Consider the following 21,860-nt stretch of genomic DNA (forward strand, 5'->3'; position numbering starts at 1 on the left):
TGTCATAATGCAAAATTCCATTATGATGTCATAATGTAACATTCCATTATGATGGCCTAATGCAAAATTCCATTATGATGTCATAATGCAAAATTCCATTATGATGTCATAATGCAACATTCCATTATGATGTCATAATGCAAAATTCCATTATGATGTCATAATGTAAAAATTCCATTATGATGTCATAATGCAAAATTCCATTATGATGTCATAATGTAAAAATTCCATTATGATGTCATAATGCAAAATTCCATTATGATGTCATAATGTAAAATTCCATTATGATGTCATAATGCAACATTCCATTATGATGTCATAATGTAAAATTCCATTATGATGTCATAATGCAACATTCCATTATGATGTCATAATGTAAAAATTCCATTATGATGTCATAATGCAAAATTCCATTATGATGTCATAATGTAAAAATTCCATTATGATGTCATAATGCAAAATTCCATTATGATGTCATAATGTAAAATTCCATTATGATGTCATAATGCAACATTCCATTATGATGTCATAATGTAAAATTCCATTATGATGTCATAATGCAACATTCCATTATGATGTCATAATGTAAAAATTCCATTATGATGTCATAATGCAACATTCCATTATGATGTCATAATGTGAAAATTTCATTATGATGTCATAATCCAAAATTCCATTATGATGTCATAATGTAAAAGTTCTATTATGATGTCATAATGAAAAATGCCATTATGATGTCATAATGTAAAAATTCCATTATGATGTCATAATGCAAAATGCCATTATGATGTCATAATGTAAAAATTGAATTATGATGTCATAATGCAAAATTTCATTATGATGTCATAATGTAACATTCCATTATGATGTCATAATGCAACATTCCATTATGATGTCATAATGTAAAAATTCCATTATGATGTCATAATGCAAAATTCCATTATGATGTCATAATGTAAAAATTCCATTATGATGTCATAATGCAAAATTCCATTATGCTGTCATAATGTAAAAATTCCATTATGGTGTCTTAATGCAAAATTCCATTATGATGTCATAATGTAAAAATTCAATTATGATGTCATAATGCAAAATGCCATTATGATGTCATAATGTAAAAATTGAATTATGATGTCATAATGCAAAATTCCATTATGATGTCATAATGTAACATTCCATTATGATGTCATAATGCAAAATTCCATTATGATGTCATAATGTAACATTCCATTATGATGTCATAATGTAAAAATTCCATTATGATGTCATAATGCAAAATTCCATTATGATGTCATAATGTAAAAATTCCATTATGATGTCTTAATGCAAAATGCCATTATGATGTCATAATGTAAAAATTGAATTATGATGTCATAATGCAAAATGCCATTATGATGTCATAATGTAAAAATTGAATTATGATGTCATAATGCAAAATTCCATTATGATGTCATAATGTAACATACCATTATGATGTCATAATGCAAAATTCCATTATGATGTCATAATGTAACATTCTATTATGATGTCATAATGCAAAATTCCATTATGATGTCATAATGTAAAAATTCTATTATGATGTCATAATGCAACATTCCGTTATGATGTCATAATGCAACATTCCGTTATGATGTCATAATGCAAAATTTCATTATGATGTCATAATGTAAAAATTCCATTATGATGTCATAATGCAAAATTCCATTATGATGTCATAATGTAAAAATTCCATTATGATGTCATAATGCAAAATTCCATTATGATGTCATAATGTAACATTTCATTATGATGTCATAATGCAACATTCCATTATGATGTCATAATGCAACATTCCATTATGATGTCATAATGCAAAATTCCATAATGATGTCATAATGCAAAATTCCATTATGATGTCATAATGTAAAAATTCCATTATGATGTCATAATGCAACATTCCGTTATGATGTCATAATGCAACATTCCGTTATGATGTCATAATGCAAAATTCCATTATGATGTCATAATGTAAAAATTCCATTATTATGTCATAATGCAAAATTCCATAATGATGTCATAATGTAAAAATTCTATTATGATGTCATAATGCAAAATTCCATTATGATGTCATAATGTAAAAATTCCATTATGATGTCATAATGTAACATTCCATTATAATGGCCTAATGCAAAATTCCATTATGATGTCATAATGCAAAATTCCATTATGATGTCATAATGTAACATTCCATTATGATGGCCTAATGCAAAATTCCATTATGATGTCATAATGCAAAATTCCATTATGATGTCATAATGCAACATTCCATTATGATGTCATAATGCAAAATTCCATTATGATGTCATAATGTAAAAATTCCATTATGATGTCATAATGCAAAATTCCATTATGATGTCATAATGTAAAAATTCCATTATGATGTCATAATGCAAAATTCCATTATGATGTCATAATGTAAAATTCCATTATGATGTCATAATGCAACATTCCATTATGATGTCATAATGTAAAATTCCATTATGATGTCATAATGCAACATTCCATTATGATGTCATAATGTAAAAATTCCATTATGATGTCATAATGCAACATTCCATTATGATGTCATAATGCAAAATTCCATTATGATGTCATAATGCAACATTCCATTATGATGCCATAATGCAACATTCCATTATGATGTCATAATGCAAAATTCCATTATGATGTCTTAATGCAAAATTCCATTATGATGTCATAATGTAAAAATTCTATTATGATGTCATAATGCAAAATTCCATTATGATGTCATAATGTAAAAATTCCATTATGATGTCATAATGCAAAATTCCATAATGATGTCATAATGCAAAATTCCATTATGATGTCCTAATGTAAAAATTCCATTATGATGTCATAATGCAAAATGCCATTATGATGTAAATAATGCAAAATTCCATTATGATGTCATAATGTAAAAATTCCATTATGATGTCATAATGCAAAATGCCATTTTGATGTCATAATGTAAAATTCCATTATGGTATCATAATGTAACATTCCATTATGATGTCATAATTCAAAATTCCATTATGATGTCATAATGTAACATTCCATTATGATGTCATAATGCAACATTCCATTATGATGTCATAATGCAACATTCCATTATGATGTCATAATGCAAAATTCCATTATGATGTCATAATGCAACATTCCATTATGATGCCATAATGCAACATTCCATTATGATGTCATAATGCAAAATTCCATTATGATGTCATAATGCAAAATTCCATTATGATGTCATAATGCAACATTCCATTATGATGTCATAATGTAAAAATTTCATTATGATGTCATAATGCAAAATTCCATTATGATGTCATAATGTAAAAATTCTATTATGATGTCATAATGCAAAATGCCATTATGATGTCATAATGTAAAAATTCCATTATGATGTCATAATGCAACATTCCATTATGATGTCATAATGTAAAAATTCCATTATGATGTCATAATGCAAAATTCCATTATGTCATAATGTAAAAATTCCATTATGATGTCATAATGCAAAATTCCATTATGATGTCATAATGTAAAAATTCCATTATGATGTCATAATGCAAAATTCCATTATGATGTCATAATGTAAAAATTCTATTATGATGTCATAATGCAAAATTCCATTATGATGTCATAATGTAAAAATTCCATTATGATGTCATAATGCAAAATTCCATAATGATGTCATAATGCAAAATTCCATTATGATGTTATAATGTAACATACCATTATGATGTCATAATGCAACATTCCATTATGATGTCATAATGCAAAATGCCATTATGATGTCATAATGCAACATTCCATTATGATGCCATAATGCAACATTCCATTATGATGTCATAATGCAACATTCCATTATGATGCCATAATGCAACATTCCATTATGATGTCATAATGGAAAATTCCATTATGATGTCATAATGCAAAATTCCATTATGATGTCATAATGCAACATTTTATTATGAAGTCATAATGTAACATTCCATTATGATGTCATAATGCAAAATTCCATTATGATGTCATAATGTAAAAATTCCATTATGATGTCATAATGCAATATTCCATTATGATGTCATAATGCAAAATTTCATTATGATGTCATAATGAAACATTCCATTATGATGTCATAATGCAACATTCCATTATGATGTCATAATGCAAAATTTCATTGTGATGTCATACGGCAAAATTCCGTTATGATGTCATAATGTAAAAAATCCATTATGATGTCATAATGTAACATTCCATTATGATGTCATAATGTAAAAATTACATTATGATGTCATAATGCAAAATTCCATTATGATGTCATAATGTAAAAATTACATTATGATGTGATAATGAAAAATTCAATTTTGATGTCATAATGTAAAATTCCATTATGATGTCATAATGCAAAATTCCATTATGATGCCATAATGCAACATTCCATTATGATGTCATAATGCAACATTCCATTATGATGTCATAATGCAAAATTCCATTATGATGTCATAATGCAACATTCCATTATGATGTCATAATGCAACATTCCATTATGATGTCATAATGCAAAATTCCATTATGATGTCATAATGTAAAAATTCCATTATGATGTCATAATGCAAAATTCCATTATGATGTCATAATGCAAAATTTCATTATGATGTCATAATGTAACATTCCATTATGATGTCATAACGCAACATTCCATTATGATGTCATAATGTAACATTCCATTATGATGTCATAATGCAAAATTCCATTGTGATGTCAATGCAAAATTCCATTATGATGTCATAATGCAAAATTCCATTATGATGTCATAATGTAACATTCCATTATGATGTCATAATGCAAAATTCCATTATGATGTCATAATGCAAAATTCCATAATGATGTCATAATGCAAAATTCCATTATGATGTCATAATGCAAAATTCCATTATGATGTCATAATGTAAAAATTCCATTATGATGTCATAATGCAAAATGCCATTATGATGTCATAATGCAAAATTCCATTATGATGTCATAATGTAAAAATTCCATTATGATGTCATAATGTAAAATTCCATTATGATGTCATAATGTAACATTCCATTATGATGTCATAATGCAACATTCCATTATGATGTCATAATGTAAAAATTCCATTATGATGTCATAATGCAACATTCCATTATGATGTCATAATGTAAAAATTCCATTATGATGTCATAATGCAACATTCCATTATGATGTCATAATGTAAAAATTCAATTATGATGTCATAATGCAAAATACCATTATGATGTCATAATGCAACATTCTATTATGAAGTCATAATGTAACATTCCATTATGATGTCATAATGCAAAATTCCATTATGATGTCATAATGCAACATTCCATTATGATGTCATAATGCAACATTCCATTATGATGTCATAATGTAAAAATGCCATTATGATGTCATAATACAACATTCCGTTATGATGTCATAATGTAAAAATTCCATTATGATGTCATAATGCAACATTCCGTTATGATGTCATAATGCAAAAATCCATTATGATGTCATAATGTAAAAATTCCATTATGATGTCATAATGCAAAATTCCATTATGATGTCATAATGTAAAAATTCTATTATGATGTCATAATGTAAAAATTCAATTATGATGTCATAATGCAAAATGCCATTATGATGTCATAATGTAAAAATTGAATTATGATGTCATAATGCAAAATTCCATTATGATGTCATAATACAAAATTCCTTTATGATGTCATAATGTAAAAATTCCATTATGATGTCATAATGCAACATTCCGTTATGATGTCATAATGCAACATTCCATTATGATGTCATAATGCAACATTCCATTATGATGTCATAATGCAAAATTCCATGTTGATGTCAAAATGTAAAAATTCCATTATGATGTCATAATGCAAAATTCCATTATGATGTCATAATGTAAAAATTCCATTATGATGTCAAAATGCAAAATTCCACTATGATGTCATAATGTAAAATTTCATTATGATGTCATAATGCAACATTCCATTATGATGTCATAATGCAAAATTCCATTATTATGTCATAATGCAACATTCCATTATGATGTCATAATGTAAAATTCCATTATGATGTCATAATGCAACATTCCATTATGATGTTATAATGTAAAAATTCCATTATGATGTCATAATGCAACATTCCATTATGATGTCATAATGCAACATTCCATTATGATGTCATAATGCAACATTCCATTATGATGTCATAATGCAAAATTCCATTATGATGTCATAATGTAAAAATTCCATTATGATGTCATAATGCAACATTCCATTATGATGTCATAATGTAACATTCCATTATGATGTCATAATGCAACACTCCATTATGATGTCATAATGTAAAAATTCCATTATGATGTCATAATGCAACATTCCATTATGATGTCATAATTAGAGATGAGCGAACACGTTCGGCTCCGCCCCTTTTTCGCCCGAACACCGAACTTTGCGAACACTTCAGTGTTCGGGCGAAAAAGTTCGGGGGCCGCCGTGGCAGCGCGGGGGGGTGCGGCGGGGAGTGGGGGGGAGAGGGAGAGAGAGAGGGCTCCCCCCTGCTCCCCGCTACTGCCGCCCGCGCCGCCGCGCATCTCCCCGCCCCCCGGCGGCACCCGGACACTTACGCGCGAACACTGCAGTGTTCGGCAAAGCCGGTGTCCGGGTGCGGATGTGTCCGTAACGGACACGTTCGCTCATCCCTAGTCATAATGTAAAAATTACATTATGATGTCATAATGCAAAATTCAATTTTGATGTCATAATGTAAAATTCCATTATGATCTCATAATGCGAAATTCCATTATGATGTCATAATGCAACATTCCATTATGATGTCATAATGCAACATTCCATTATGATGTCATAATGCAACATTCCATTATGATGTCATAATGCAAAATTCTATTATGATGTCATAATGCAAAATTCCATTATGATGTCATAATGCAACATTCCATTATGATGTCATAATGCAAAATTCCATTATGATGTCATAATGCAAAATGCCATTATGATGTCATAATGTAAAAATTGAATTATGATGTCATAATGCAAAATTTCATTATGATGTCATAATGTAACATTCCATTATGATGTCATAATGCAACATTCCATTATGATGTCATAATGTAAAAATTTCATTATGATGTCATAATTAGAGATGAGCGAACGTGTTCTTAACGAACACTTACGCACCCGAACACCGGCTTTTCCGAGGACTTCCGTGTTCGCGCGTAAGTATTCGGGGGGCGCCGGGGGGCGGGGAGAGGCGCGGCGGTGCGGGCGGCAGCAGCGGGGAACAGGGGGGAGCCCTCTCTCTCTCCCTCTCCCCCCCACTCCCCGCCGCAACCCCCCGCGCTGCCACGGCGACCCCAGAACTTTTTTCACCCGAACACGGAATTCCTCGCGAAGTTCGGTGTCCGGGCGAAAAGGGGCGGAGCCGAACACGTTCGCTCATCTCTAGTCATAATGCAAAATTCCATTATGATGTCATAATGTAAAAATTCTATTATGATGTCATAATGCAAAATGCCATTATGATGTCATAATGTAAAAATTCCATTATGATGTCATAATTCAACATTCCATTATGATGTCATAATGTAAAAATTCCATTATGATGTCATAATGCAAAATTCCATTATGACGTCATAATGTAAAAATTCCATTATGATGTCATAATGCAAAATTCCATTATGATGTCATAATGTAAAAATTCCATTATGATGTCATAATGCAAAATTCCATTATGATGTCATAATGTAAAAATTATATTATGATGTCATAATGCAAAATTCCATTATGATGTCATAATGTAAAAATTCCATTATGATGTCATAATGCAAAATTCCATAATGATGTCATAATGCAAAATTCCATTATGATGTCATAATGTAAAAATTCCATTATGATGTCATAATGCAATATGCCATTATGATGTCATAATGTAAAATTCCATTATGGTGTCATAATGTAACATTCCATTATGATGTCATAATGCAAAATTCCATTATGATGTCATAATGTAACATTCCATTATGATGTCATAATGCAACATTCCATTATGATGTCATAATGCAACATTTCATTATGATGTCATAATGCAAAATTCCATTATGATGTCATAATGCAACATTCCATTATGATGCCATAATGCAACATTCCATTATGATGTCATAATGCAACATTCCATTATGATGCCATAATGCAACATTCCATTATGATGTCATAATGGAAAATTCCATTATGATGTCATAATGCAAAATTCCATTATGATGTCATAATGCAACATTTTATTATGAAGTCATAATGTAACATTCCATTATGATGTCATAATGCAAAATTCCATTATGATGTCATAATGTAAAAATTCCATTATGATGTCATAATGCAATATTCCATTTGGATGTCATAATGCAAAATTTCATTATGATGTCATAATGAAACATTCCATTATGATGTCATAATGCAACATTCCATTATGATGTCATAATGCAAAATTTCATTGTGATGTCATACGGCAAAATTCCGTTATGATGTCATAATGTAAAAATTCCATTATGATGTCATAATGTAACATTCCATTATGATGTCATAATGTAAAAATTACATTATGATGTCATAATGCAAAATTACATTATGATGTCATAATGTAAAAATTACATTATGATGTGATAATGAAAAATTCAATTTTGATGTCATAATGTAAAATTCCATTATGATGTCATAATGCAAAATTCCATTATGATGCCATAATGCAACATTCCATTATGATGTCATAATGCAACATTCCATTATGATGTCATAATGCAAAATTCCATTATGATGTCATAATGTAAAAATTCCATTATGATGTCATAATGCAATATGCCATTATGATGTCATAATGTAAAATTCCATTATGGTGTCATAATGTAACATTCCATTATGATGTCATAATGCAAAATTCCATTATGATGTCATAATGTAACATTCCATTATGATGTCATAATGCAACATTCCATTATGATGTCATAATGCAACATTTCATTATGATGTCATAATGCAAAATTCCATTATGATGTCATAATGCAACATTCCATTATGATGCCATAATGCAACATTCCATTATGATGTCATAATGCAACATTCCATTATGATGCCATAATGCAACATTCCATTATGATGTCATAATGGAAAATTCCATTATGATGTCATAATGCAAAATTCCATTATGATGTCATAATGCAACATTTTATTATGAAGTCATAATGTAACATTCCATTATGATGTCATAATGCAAAATTCCATTATGATGTCATAATGTAAAAATTCCATTATGATGTCATAATGCAATATTCCATTTGGATGTCATAATGCAAAATTTCATTATGATGTCATAATGAAACATTCCATTATGATGTCATAATGCAACATTCCATTATGATGTCATAATGCAAAATTTCATTGTGATGTCATACGGCAAAATTCCGTTATGATGTCATAATGTAAAAATTCCATTATGATGTCATAATGTAACATTCCATTATGATGTCATAATGTAAAAATTACATTATGATGTCATAATGCAAAATTACATTATGATGTCATAATGTAAAAATTACATTATGATGTGATAATGAAAAATTCAATTTTGATGTCATAATGTAAAATTCCATTATGATGTCATAATGCAAAATTCCATTATGATGCCATAATGCAACATTCCATTATGATGTCATAATGCAACATTCCATTATGATGTCATAATGCAAAATTCCATTATGATGTCATAATGCAACATTCCATTATGATGTCATAATGCAACATTCCATTATGATGTCATAATGCAAAATTCCATTATGATGTCATAATGCAAAATTCCATTATGATGTCATAATGCAAAATTTCATTATGATGTCATAATGTAACATTCCATTATGATGTCATAACGCAACATTCCATTATGATGTCATAATGTAACATACCATTATGATGTCATAATGCAAAATTCCATTGTGATGTCAATGCAAAATTCCATTATGATGTCATAATGCAAAATTCCATTATGATGTCATAATGTAACATTCCATTATGATGTCATAATGCAAAATTCCATTATGATGTCATAATGCAAAATTCCATAATGATGTCATAATGCAAAATTCCATTATGATGTCATAATGCAAAATTCCATTATGATGTCATAATGTAAAAATTCCATTATGATGTCATAATGCAAAATGCCATTATGATGTCATAATGCAAAATTCCATTATGATGTCATAATGTAAAAATTCCATTATGATGTCATAATGCAAAATGCCATTATGATGTCATAATGTAAAATTCCATTATGATGTCATAATGTAACATTCCATTATGATGTCATAATGCAACATTCCATTATGATGTCATAATGTAAAAATTCCATTATGATGTCATAATGCAACATTCCATTATGATGTCATAATGTAAAAATTCCATTATGATGTCATAATGCAACATTCCATTATGATGTCATTATGTAAAAATTCCATTATGATGTCATAATGCAAAATTCCATTATGATGTCATAATGTAAAAATTCCATTATGATGTCATAATGCAAAATTCCATTATGATGTCATAATGTAAAAATTCTATTATGATGTCATAATGCAAAATTCCATTATGATGTCATAATGTAAAAATTCAATTATGATGTCATAATGCAAAATGCCATTATGATGTCATAATGCAACATTCTATTATGAAGTCATAATGTAACATTCCATTATGATGTCATAATGCAAAATTCCATTATGATGTCATAATGCAACATTCCATTATGATGTCATAATGCAACATTCCATTATGATGTCATAATGTAAAAATGCCATTATGATGTCATAATGCAACATTCCGTTATGATGTCATAATGTAAAAATTCCATTATGATGTCATAATGCAACATTCCGTTATGATGTCATAATGCAAAAATCCATTATGATGTCATAATGTAAAAATTCCATTATGATGTCATAATGCAAAATTCCATTATGATGTCAAAATGTAAAAATTCTTTTATGATGTCATAATGTAAAAATTCAATTATGATGTCATAATGCAAAATGCCATTATGATGTCATAATGTAAAAATTGAATTATGATGTCTTAATGCAAAATTCCATTATGATGTCATAATACAAAATTCCATTATGATGTCATAATGTAAAAATTCCATTATGATGTCATAATGCAACATTCCGTTATGATGTCATAATGCAACATTCCATTATGATGTCATAATGCAAAATTCCATTATGATGTCATAATGTAAAAATTCCATTATGATGTCATAATGCAAAATTCCATTATGATGACATAATGTAAAAATTCCATTATGATGTCATAATGCAAAATTCCATTATGATGTCATAATGTAAAAATTCTATTATGATGTCATAATGCAAAATTCCATTATGATATCATAATGTAAAAATTCAATTATGATGTCATAATGCAAAATGCCATTGAGATGTCATAATGTAAAAATTGAATTATGATGTCATAATGCAAAGTTCCATTATGATGTCATAATGTAACATTCCATTATGATGGCCTAATGCAAAATTCCATTATGATGTCTTAATGCAAAATTCCATTATGATGTCATAATGCAAAATTCCATTATGATGTCATAATGTAAAACTTCCATTATGATGTCATAATGCAACATTCCGTTATGATGTCATAATGCAACATTCCATTATGATGTCATAATGCAAAATTCCATTATGATGTCATAATGTAAAAATTCCATTATGATGTCATAATGCAAAATTCCATTATGATGACATAATGTAAAAATTCCATTATGATGTCATAATGCAAAATTCCATTATGATGTCATAATGTAAAAATTCTATTATGATGTCATAATGCAAAATTCCATTATGATATCATAATGTAAAAATTCAATTATGATGTCATAATGCAAAATGCCATTGAGATGTCATAATGTAAAAATTGAATTATGATGTCATAATGCAAAGTTCCATTATGATGTCATAATGTAACATTCCATTATGATGGCCTAATGCAAAATTCCATTATGATGTCATAATGCAAAATTCCATTATGATGTCATAATGCAACATTCCATTATGATGTCATAATGCAAAATTCCATTATGATGTCATAATGTAAAAATTCCATTATGATGTCATAATGCAAAATTCCACTATGATGTCATAATGTAAAATTCCATTATGATGTCATAATGCAACATTCCATTATGATGTCATAATGCAACATTCCATTATGATGTCATAATGTAAAATTCCATTATGATGTCATAATGCAACATTCCATTATGATGTCATAATGTAAAAATTCCATTATGATGTCATAATGCAACATTCCATTATGATGTCATAATGTAAAAATTCCATTATGATGTCATAATGCAAAATTCCATTATGATGTCATAATGCAAAATTCCATTATGATGTCATAATGCAACATTCCATTATGATGTCATAATGTAAAAATTCCATTATGATGTCATAATGCAAAATTCCATTATGATGTCATAATGCAACATTCCATTATGATGTCATAATGTAAAAATTCCATTATGATGTCATAATGCAAAATTCCACTATGATGTCATAATGTAAAATTCCATTATGATGTCATAATGCAACATTCCATTATGATGTCATAATGCAACATTCCATTATGATGTCATAATGCAACATTCCATTATGATGTCATAATGTAAAATTCCATTATGATGTCATAATGCAACATTCCATTATGATGTCATAATGTAAAAATTCCATTATGATGTCATAATGCAACATTCCATTATGATGTCATAATGCAACATTCCATTATGATGTCATAATGCAAAATTCCATTATGATGTCATAATGTAAAAATTCCATTATGATGTCATAATGCAACATTCCATTATGATGTCATAATGTAACATTCCATTATGATGTCATAATGCAACACTCCATTATGATGTCATAATGTAAAAATTCCATTATGATGTCATAATGCAACATTCCATTATGATGTCATAATGTAAAAATTACATTATGATGTCATAATGCAAAATTCAATTTTGATGTCATAATGTAAAATTCCATTATGATGTCATAATGCGAAATACCATTATGATGTCATAATGCAACATTCCATTATGATGTCATAATGCAACATTCCATTATGATGTCATAATGCAACATTCCATTATGATGTCATAATGCAAAATTCCATTATGATGTCATAATGCAAAATTCCATTATGATGTCATAATGCAACATTCCATTATGATGTCATAATGCAAAATTCCATTATGATGTCATAATGCAAAATGCCATTATGATGTCATAATGTAAAAATTGAATTATGATGTCATAATGCAAAATTTCATTATGATGTCATAATGTAACATTCCATTATGATGTCATAATGCAACATTCCATTATGATGTCATAATGTAAAAATTCCATTATGATGTCATAATGCAAAATTCCATTATGATGTCATAATGTAAAAATTCTATTATGATGTCATAATGCAAAATTCCATTATGATGTCATAATGTAAAAATTCCATTATGATGTCTTAATGCAAAATTCCATTATGATGTCATAATGTAAAAATTCTATTATGATGTCATAATGCAAAATACCATTATGATGTCATATGGTAAAAATTCCATTATGATGTCATAATGCAAAATTCCAGGATGATGTCATAATGCAAAATTCCATTATGATGTCATAATGTAAAAATTCAATTATGATGTCATAATGCAAAATGCCATTATGATGTCATAATGCAAAATGCCATTATGATGTCATAATGTAAAAATTGAATTATGATGTCATAATGCAAAATTTCATTATGATGTCATAATGTAACATTCCATTATGATGTCATAATGCAAAATTCCATTATGATGTCATAATGTAAAAATTCCATTATGATGTCATAATGCAATATTCCATTATGATGTCATAATGCAAAATTTCATTATGATGTCATAATGAAACATTCCATTATGATGTCATAATGCAACATTCCATTATGATGTCATAATGTAACATTCCATTATGATGTCATAATGCAAAATTTCATTGTGATGTCATAAGGCAAAATTCCGTTATGATGTCATAATGTAAAAATTCCATTATGATGTCATAATGTAACATTCCATTATGATGTCATAATGTAAAAATTACATTATGATGTCATAATGCAAAATTCCATTATGATGTCATAATGTAAAAATTACATTATGATGTGATAATGAAAAATTCAATTTTGATGTCATAATGTAAAATTCCATTATGATGTCATAATGCAAAATTCCAATATGATGCCATAATGCAACATTTCATTATGATGTCATAATGCAACATTCCATTATGATGTCATAATGCAAAATTCCATTATGATGTCATAATGCAACATTCCATTATGATGTCATAATGCAACATTCCATTATGATGTCATAATGCAAAATTCCATTATGATGTCATAATGTAAAAATTCCATTATGATGTCATAATACAAAATTCCATTATGATGTCATAATGCAAAATTTCATTATGATGTCATAATGTAACATTCCATTATGATGTCATAACGCAACATTCCATTATGATGTCATAATGTAACATTCCATTATGATGTCATAATGCAAAATTCCATTGTGATGTCAATGCAAAATTCCATTATGATGTCATAATGCAACATTCCATTATGATGTCATAATGTAACATTCCATTATGATGTCATAACGCAACATTCCATTATGATGTCATAATGTAAAAATTCCATTATGATGTCATAATGCAAAATGCCATTATGATGTCATAATGTAAAATTCCATTATGATGTCATAATGTAACATTCCATTATGATGTCATAATGCAACATTCCATTATGATGTCATAATGTAAAAATTCCATTATGATGTCATAATGCAACATTCCATTATGATGTCATAATGTAAAAATTCCATTATGATGTCATAATGCAACATTCCGTTATGATGTCATAATGCAAAATTCCATTATGATGTCATAATGTAAAAATTCCATTATTATGTCATAATGCAAAATTCCATTACGATGTCATAATGTAAAAATTCCATTATGATGTCATAATGCAAAATTCCATTATGATGTCATAATGTAAAAATTCTATTATGATGTCATAATGCAAAATTCCATTATGATGTCATAATGTAAAAATTCAATTATGATGTCATAATGCAAAATGCCATTATGATGTCATAATGCAACATTCTATTATGAAGTCATAATGTAACATTCCATTATGATGTCATAATGCAAAATTCCATTATGATGTCATAATGCAACATTCCATTATGTTGTCATAATGCAACATTCCATTATGATGTCATAATGTAAAAATGCCATTATGATGTCATAATGCAACATTCCGTTATGATGTCATAATGTAAAAATTCCATTATGATGTCATAATGCAACATTCCGTTATGATGTCATAATGCAAAAATCCATTATGATGTCATAATGCAAAATTCCATTATGATGTCATAATGTAAAAATTCTATTATGATGTCATAATGTAAAAATTCAATTATGATGTCATAATGCAAAATGCCATTATGATGTCATAATGTAAAAATTGAATTATGATGTCATAATGCAAAATTCCATTATGATGTCATAATGCAAAATTCCATTATGATGCCATAATGTAAAAATTCCATTATGATGTCATAATGCAACATTCCGTTATGATGTCATAATGCAACATTCCATTATGATGTCATAATGCAAAATTCCATTATGATGTCATAATGTAAAAATTCCATTATGATGTCATAATGCAAAATTCCATTATGATGACATAATGTAAAAATTCCATTATGATGTCATAATGCAAAATTCCATTATGATGTCATAATGTAAAAATTCTATTATGATGTCATAATGCAAAATTCCATTATGATGTCATAATGTAAAAATTCAATTATGATGTCATAATGCAATATGCCATTGAGATGTCATAATGTAAAAATTGAATTATGATGTCATAATGCAAAGTTCCATTATGATGTCATAATGTAACATTCCATTATGATGGCCTAATGCAAAATTCCATTATGATGTCATAATGCAAAATTCCATTATGATGTCATAATGCAACATTCCATTATGATGTCATAATGCAAAATTCCATTATGATGTCATAATGTAAAAATTCCATTATGATGTCATAATGCAAAATTCCATTATGATTTCATAATGTAAAAATTCCATTATGATGTCATAATGCAAAATTCCACTATGATGTCATAATGTAAAATTCCATTATGATGTCATAATGCAACATTCCATTATGATGTCATAATGTAAAATTCCATTATGATGTCATAATGCAACATTCCATTATGATGTCATAATGTAAAATTCCATTATGATGTCATAATGCAACATTCCATTATGATGTCATGATGTAAAAATTCCATTATGATGTCATAATGCAACATTCCATTATGATGTCATAATGTAAAAATTCCATTATGATGTCATAATGCAAAATTCCATTATGATGTCATAATGCAAAATTCCATTATGATGTCATAATGTAACATTCCATTATGATGTCCTAATGCAAAATTCCATTATGATGTCATAATGCAAAATTCCATTATGATGTCATAATGCAACATTCCATTATGATGTCATAATGCAAAATTCCATGTTGATGTCAAAATGTAAAAATTCCATTATGATGTCATAATGCAAAATTCCATTATGATGTCATAATGTAAAAATTCCATTATGATGTCATAATGCAAAATTCCATGTTGATGTCATAATGTAAAATTCCATTATGATGTCATAATGCAACATTCCATTATGATGTCATAATGCAAAAGTCCATTATTATGTCATAATGCAACATTCCATTATGATGTCATAATGTAAAATTCCATTATGATGTCATAATGCAACATTCCATTATGATGTCATAATGCAACATTCCATTATGATGTCATAATGTAAAAATTCCATTATGATGTCATAATGCAACATTCCATTATGATGTCATAATGCAACATTCCATTATGATGTCATAATGCAACATTCCATTATGATGTCATAATGCAAAATTCCATTATGATGTCATAATGTAAAAATTCCATTATGATGTCATAATGCAACATTCCATTATGATGTCATAATGTAACATTCCATTTTGATGTCATAATGCAACATTCCATTATGATGTCATAATGTGAAAATTCCATTATGATGTCATAATGCAACATTCCATTATGATGTCATAATGTAAAAATTACATTATGATTTCATAATGCAAAATTCAATTTTGATGTCATAATGTAAAATTCCATTATGATGTCATAATGCGAAATTCCATTATGATGTCATAATGCAACATTCCATTATGATGTCATAATGCAACATTCCATTATGATGTCATAATGCAACATTCCATTATGATGTCATAATGCAAAATTCCATTATGATGTCATAATGCAAAATGCCATTATGATGTCATAATGTAAAACTTGAATTATGATGTCATAATGCAAAATTTCATTATGATGTCATAATGTAACATTCCATTATGATGTCATAATGCAACATTCCATTATGATGTCATAATGTAAAAATTCCATTATGATGTCATAATGCAAAATTCCATTATGATGTCATAATGTAAAAATTCCATTATGATGTCATAATGCAAAATTCCATTATGATGTAATAATGTAAAAATTCCATTATGATGTCTTAATGCAAAATTCCATTATGATGTCATATGGTAAAAATTCCATTATGATGTCATAATGCAAAATTCCATAATGATGTCATAATGCAAAATTCCATTATGATGTCATAATGTAAAAATTCCATTATGATGTCATAATGCAAAATGCCATTATGATGTAAATAATGCAAAATTCCATTATGATGTCATAATGTAAAAATTCCATTATGATGTCATAATGCAAAATGCCATTATGATGTCATAATGTAAAATTCCATTATGGTGTCATAATGTAACATTCCATTATGATGTCATAATTCAAAATTCCATTATGATGTCATAATGTAACATTCCATTATGATGTCATAATGCAACATTCCATTATGATGTCATAATGCAACATTCCATTATGATGTCATAATGCAAAATTCCATTATGATGTCATAATGCAACATTCCATTATGATGCCATAATGCAACATTCCATTATGATGTCATAATGCAACATTCTATTATGAAGTCATAATATAACATTCCATTATGATGTCATAATGCAAAATTCCATTATGATGTCATAATGCAACATTCCATTATGATGTCATAATGCAAAATTCCATAATGATGTCATAATGCAAAATTCCATTATGATGTCATAATGTAAAAATTCCATTATGATGTCATAATGCAACATTCCTTTATGATGTCATAATGCAACATTCCGTTGTGATGTCATAATGCAAAATTCCATTATGATGTCATAATGTAAAAACTCCATTATGATGTCATAATGCAAAATTCCATTATGATGTCATAATGGAAAAACTCCATTATGATGTCATAATGCAAAATTCCATTATGATGTCATAATGTAAAAATTCTATTATGATGTCATAATGCAAAATTCCATTATGATGTCATAATGTAAAAATTCAATTATGATGTCATAATGCAAAAAGCCATTGAGATGTCATAATGTTTAAAATTGAATTATGATGTCATAATGCAAAATTCCATTATGATGTCATAATGTAACATTCCATTATGATGGCCTAATGCAAAATTCCATTATGATGTCATAATGCAAAATTCCATTATGATGTCATAATGCAACATTCCATTATGATGTCATAATGCAAAATTCCATTATGATGTCATAATGTAAAAATTCCATTATGATGTCATAATGCAAAATTCCATTATGATGTCATAATGTAAAAATTCCATTATGATGTCATAATGCAAAATTCCATTATGATGTCATAATGCAACATTCCATTATGATGTCATAATGTAAAATTCCATTATGATGTCATAATGCAACATTCCATTATGATGTCATAATGTAAAAATTCCATTATGATGTCATAATGCAACATTCCATTATGATGTCATAATGTAAAAATTTCATTATGATGTCATAATGCAAAATTCCATTATGATGTCATAATGTAAAAGTTCTATTATGATGTCATAATGCAAAATGCCATTATGATGTCATAATGTAAAAATTCCATTATGATGTCATAATGCAAAATGCCATTATGATGTCATAATGTAAAAATTGAATTATGATGTCATAATGCAAAATTTCATTATGATGTCATAATGTAACATTCCATTATGATGTCATAATGCAACATTCCATTATGATGTCATAATGCAAAAATTCCATTATGATGTCATAATGCAAAATGCCATTATGATGTCATAATGTAAAAATTCCATTATGATGTCATAATGCAAAATGCCATTATGATGTCATAATGTAAAAATTGAATTATGATGTCATAATGCAAAATTTCATTATGATGTCATAATGTAACATTCCATTATGATGTCATAATGCAACATTCCATTATGATGTCATAATGCAAAAATTCCATTATGATGTCATAATGCAAAATTCCATTATGATGTCATAATGTAAAAATTCCATTATGATGTCATAATGCAAAATTCCATTATGATGTCATAATGTAAAAATTCCATTATGATGTCTTAATGCAAAATTCCATTATGATGTCAAAATGTAAAAATTCTATTATGATGTCATAATGCAAAATTCCATTATGATGTCATAATGCAAAATTCCATTATGATGTCATAATGTAAAAAATCCATTATGATGTCATAATGCAAAATGCCATTATGATGTCATAATGTAAAATTCCATTATGGTGTCATAATGTAACATTCCATTATGATGTCATAATTCAAAATTCCATTATGATGTCATAATGTAACATTCCATTATGATGTCATAATGCAACATTCCATTATGATGTCATAATGCAACATTCCATTATGATGTCATAATGCAAAATTCCATTATGATGTCATAATGCAACATTCCATTATGATGCCATAATGCAACATTCCACTATGATGTCATAATGCAAAATTCCATTATGATGTCATAATGCAAAATTCCATTATGATGTCATAATGCAAAATTCCATTATGATGTCATAATGCAACATTCTATTATGAAGTCATAATGTAACATTCCATTATGATGTCATAATGCAAAATTCCATTATGATGTCATAATGCAACATTCCATTATGATGTCATAATGCAACATTCCATTATGATGTCATAATGCAAAATGCCATTATGATGTCATAATGCAATATTCCGTTATGATGTCATAATGTAAAAATTCCATTATGATGTCATAATGCAACATTCCGTTATGATGTCATAATGCAAAATTCCATTATGATGTCATAATGTAAAAATTCCATTATGATGTCATAATGCAAAATTCCATTATGATGTCATAATGTAAAAATTCTATTATGATGTCATAATGTAAAAATTCAGTTATGATGTCATAATGCAAAATACCATTATGATGTCATAATGTGAAAATTGAATTATGATGTCATAATGCAAAATTCCATTATGATGTCATAATGTAACATTCCATTATGATGTCATAATGCAAAATTCCATTATGATGTCATAATGCAAAATTCCATTATGATGTCATAATGCAACATTCCATTATGATGTCATAATGCAAAATTCCATTATGATGTCATAATGTAAAAATTCCATTATGATGTCATAATGCAAAATTCCATTATGATGACATAATGTAAAAATTCCATTATGATGTCATAATGCAAAATTCCATTATGATGTCATAATGTAAAAATTCTATTATGATGTCATATTGCAAAATTCCATTATGGTGTCATAATGTAAAAATTCAATTATGATGTCATAATGCAAAATGCCATTGAGATGTCATAATGAAAAAATTGAATTATGATGAAATAATGTAACATTCCATTATGATGGCCTAATGCAAAATTCCATTATGATGTCATAATGCAAAATTCCATTATGATGTCATAATGCAACATTCCATTATGATGTCATAATGCAAAATTCCATTATGATGTCATAATGTAAAAATTCCATTATGATGTCATAATGCAAAATTCCGTTATGATTTCATAATGTAAAAATTCCATTATGATGTCATAATGCAAAATTCCACTATGATGTCATAATGTAAAATTCCATTATGATGTCATAATGCAACATTCCATTATGATGTCATAATGTAAAATTCCATTATGATGTCATAATGCAACATTCCATTATGATGTCATAATGTAAAATTCCATTATGATGTCATAATGCAACATTCCATTATGATGTCATAATGTAAAAATTCCATTATGATGTCATAATGCAACATTCCATTATGATGTCATAATGCAACATTCTATTATGAAGTCATAATGTAACATTCCATTATGATGTCATAATGCAAAATTCCATTATGATGTCATAATGCAACATTCCATTATGATGTCATAATGCAACATTCCATTATGATGTCATAATGTAAAAATTCCATTATGATGTCATAATGCAACATTCCATTATGATGTCATAATGTAAAAATTCCATTATGATGTCATAATGCAACATTCCGTTATGATGTCATAATGCAAAATTCCATTATGAT

The sequence above is a fragment of the Eleutherodactylus coqui genome, chromosome 6 (assembly GCF_035609145.1).
Source record: "Eleutherodactylus coqui strain aEleCoq1 chromosome 6, aEleCoq1.hap1, whole genome shotgun sequence".
Classification (NCBI taxonomy): Eukaryota; Metazoa; Chordata; class Amphibia; order Anura; family Eleutherodactylidae; genus Eleutherodactylus; species Eleutherodactylus coqui.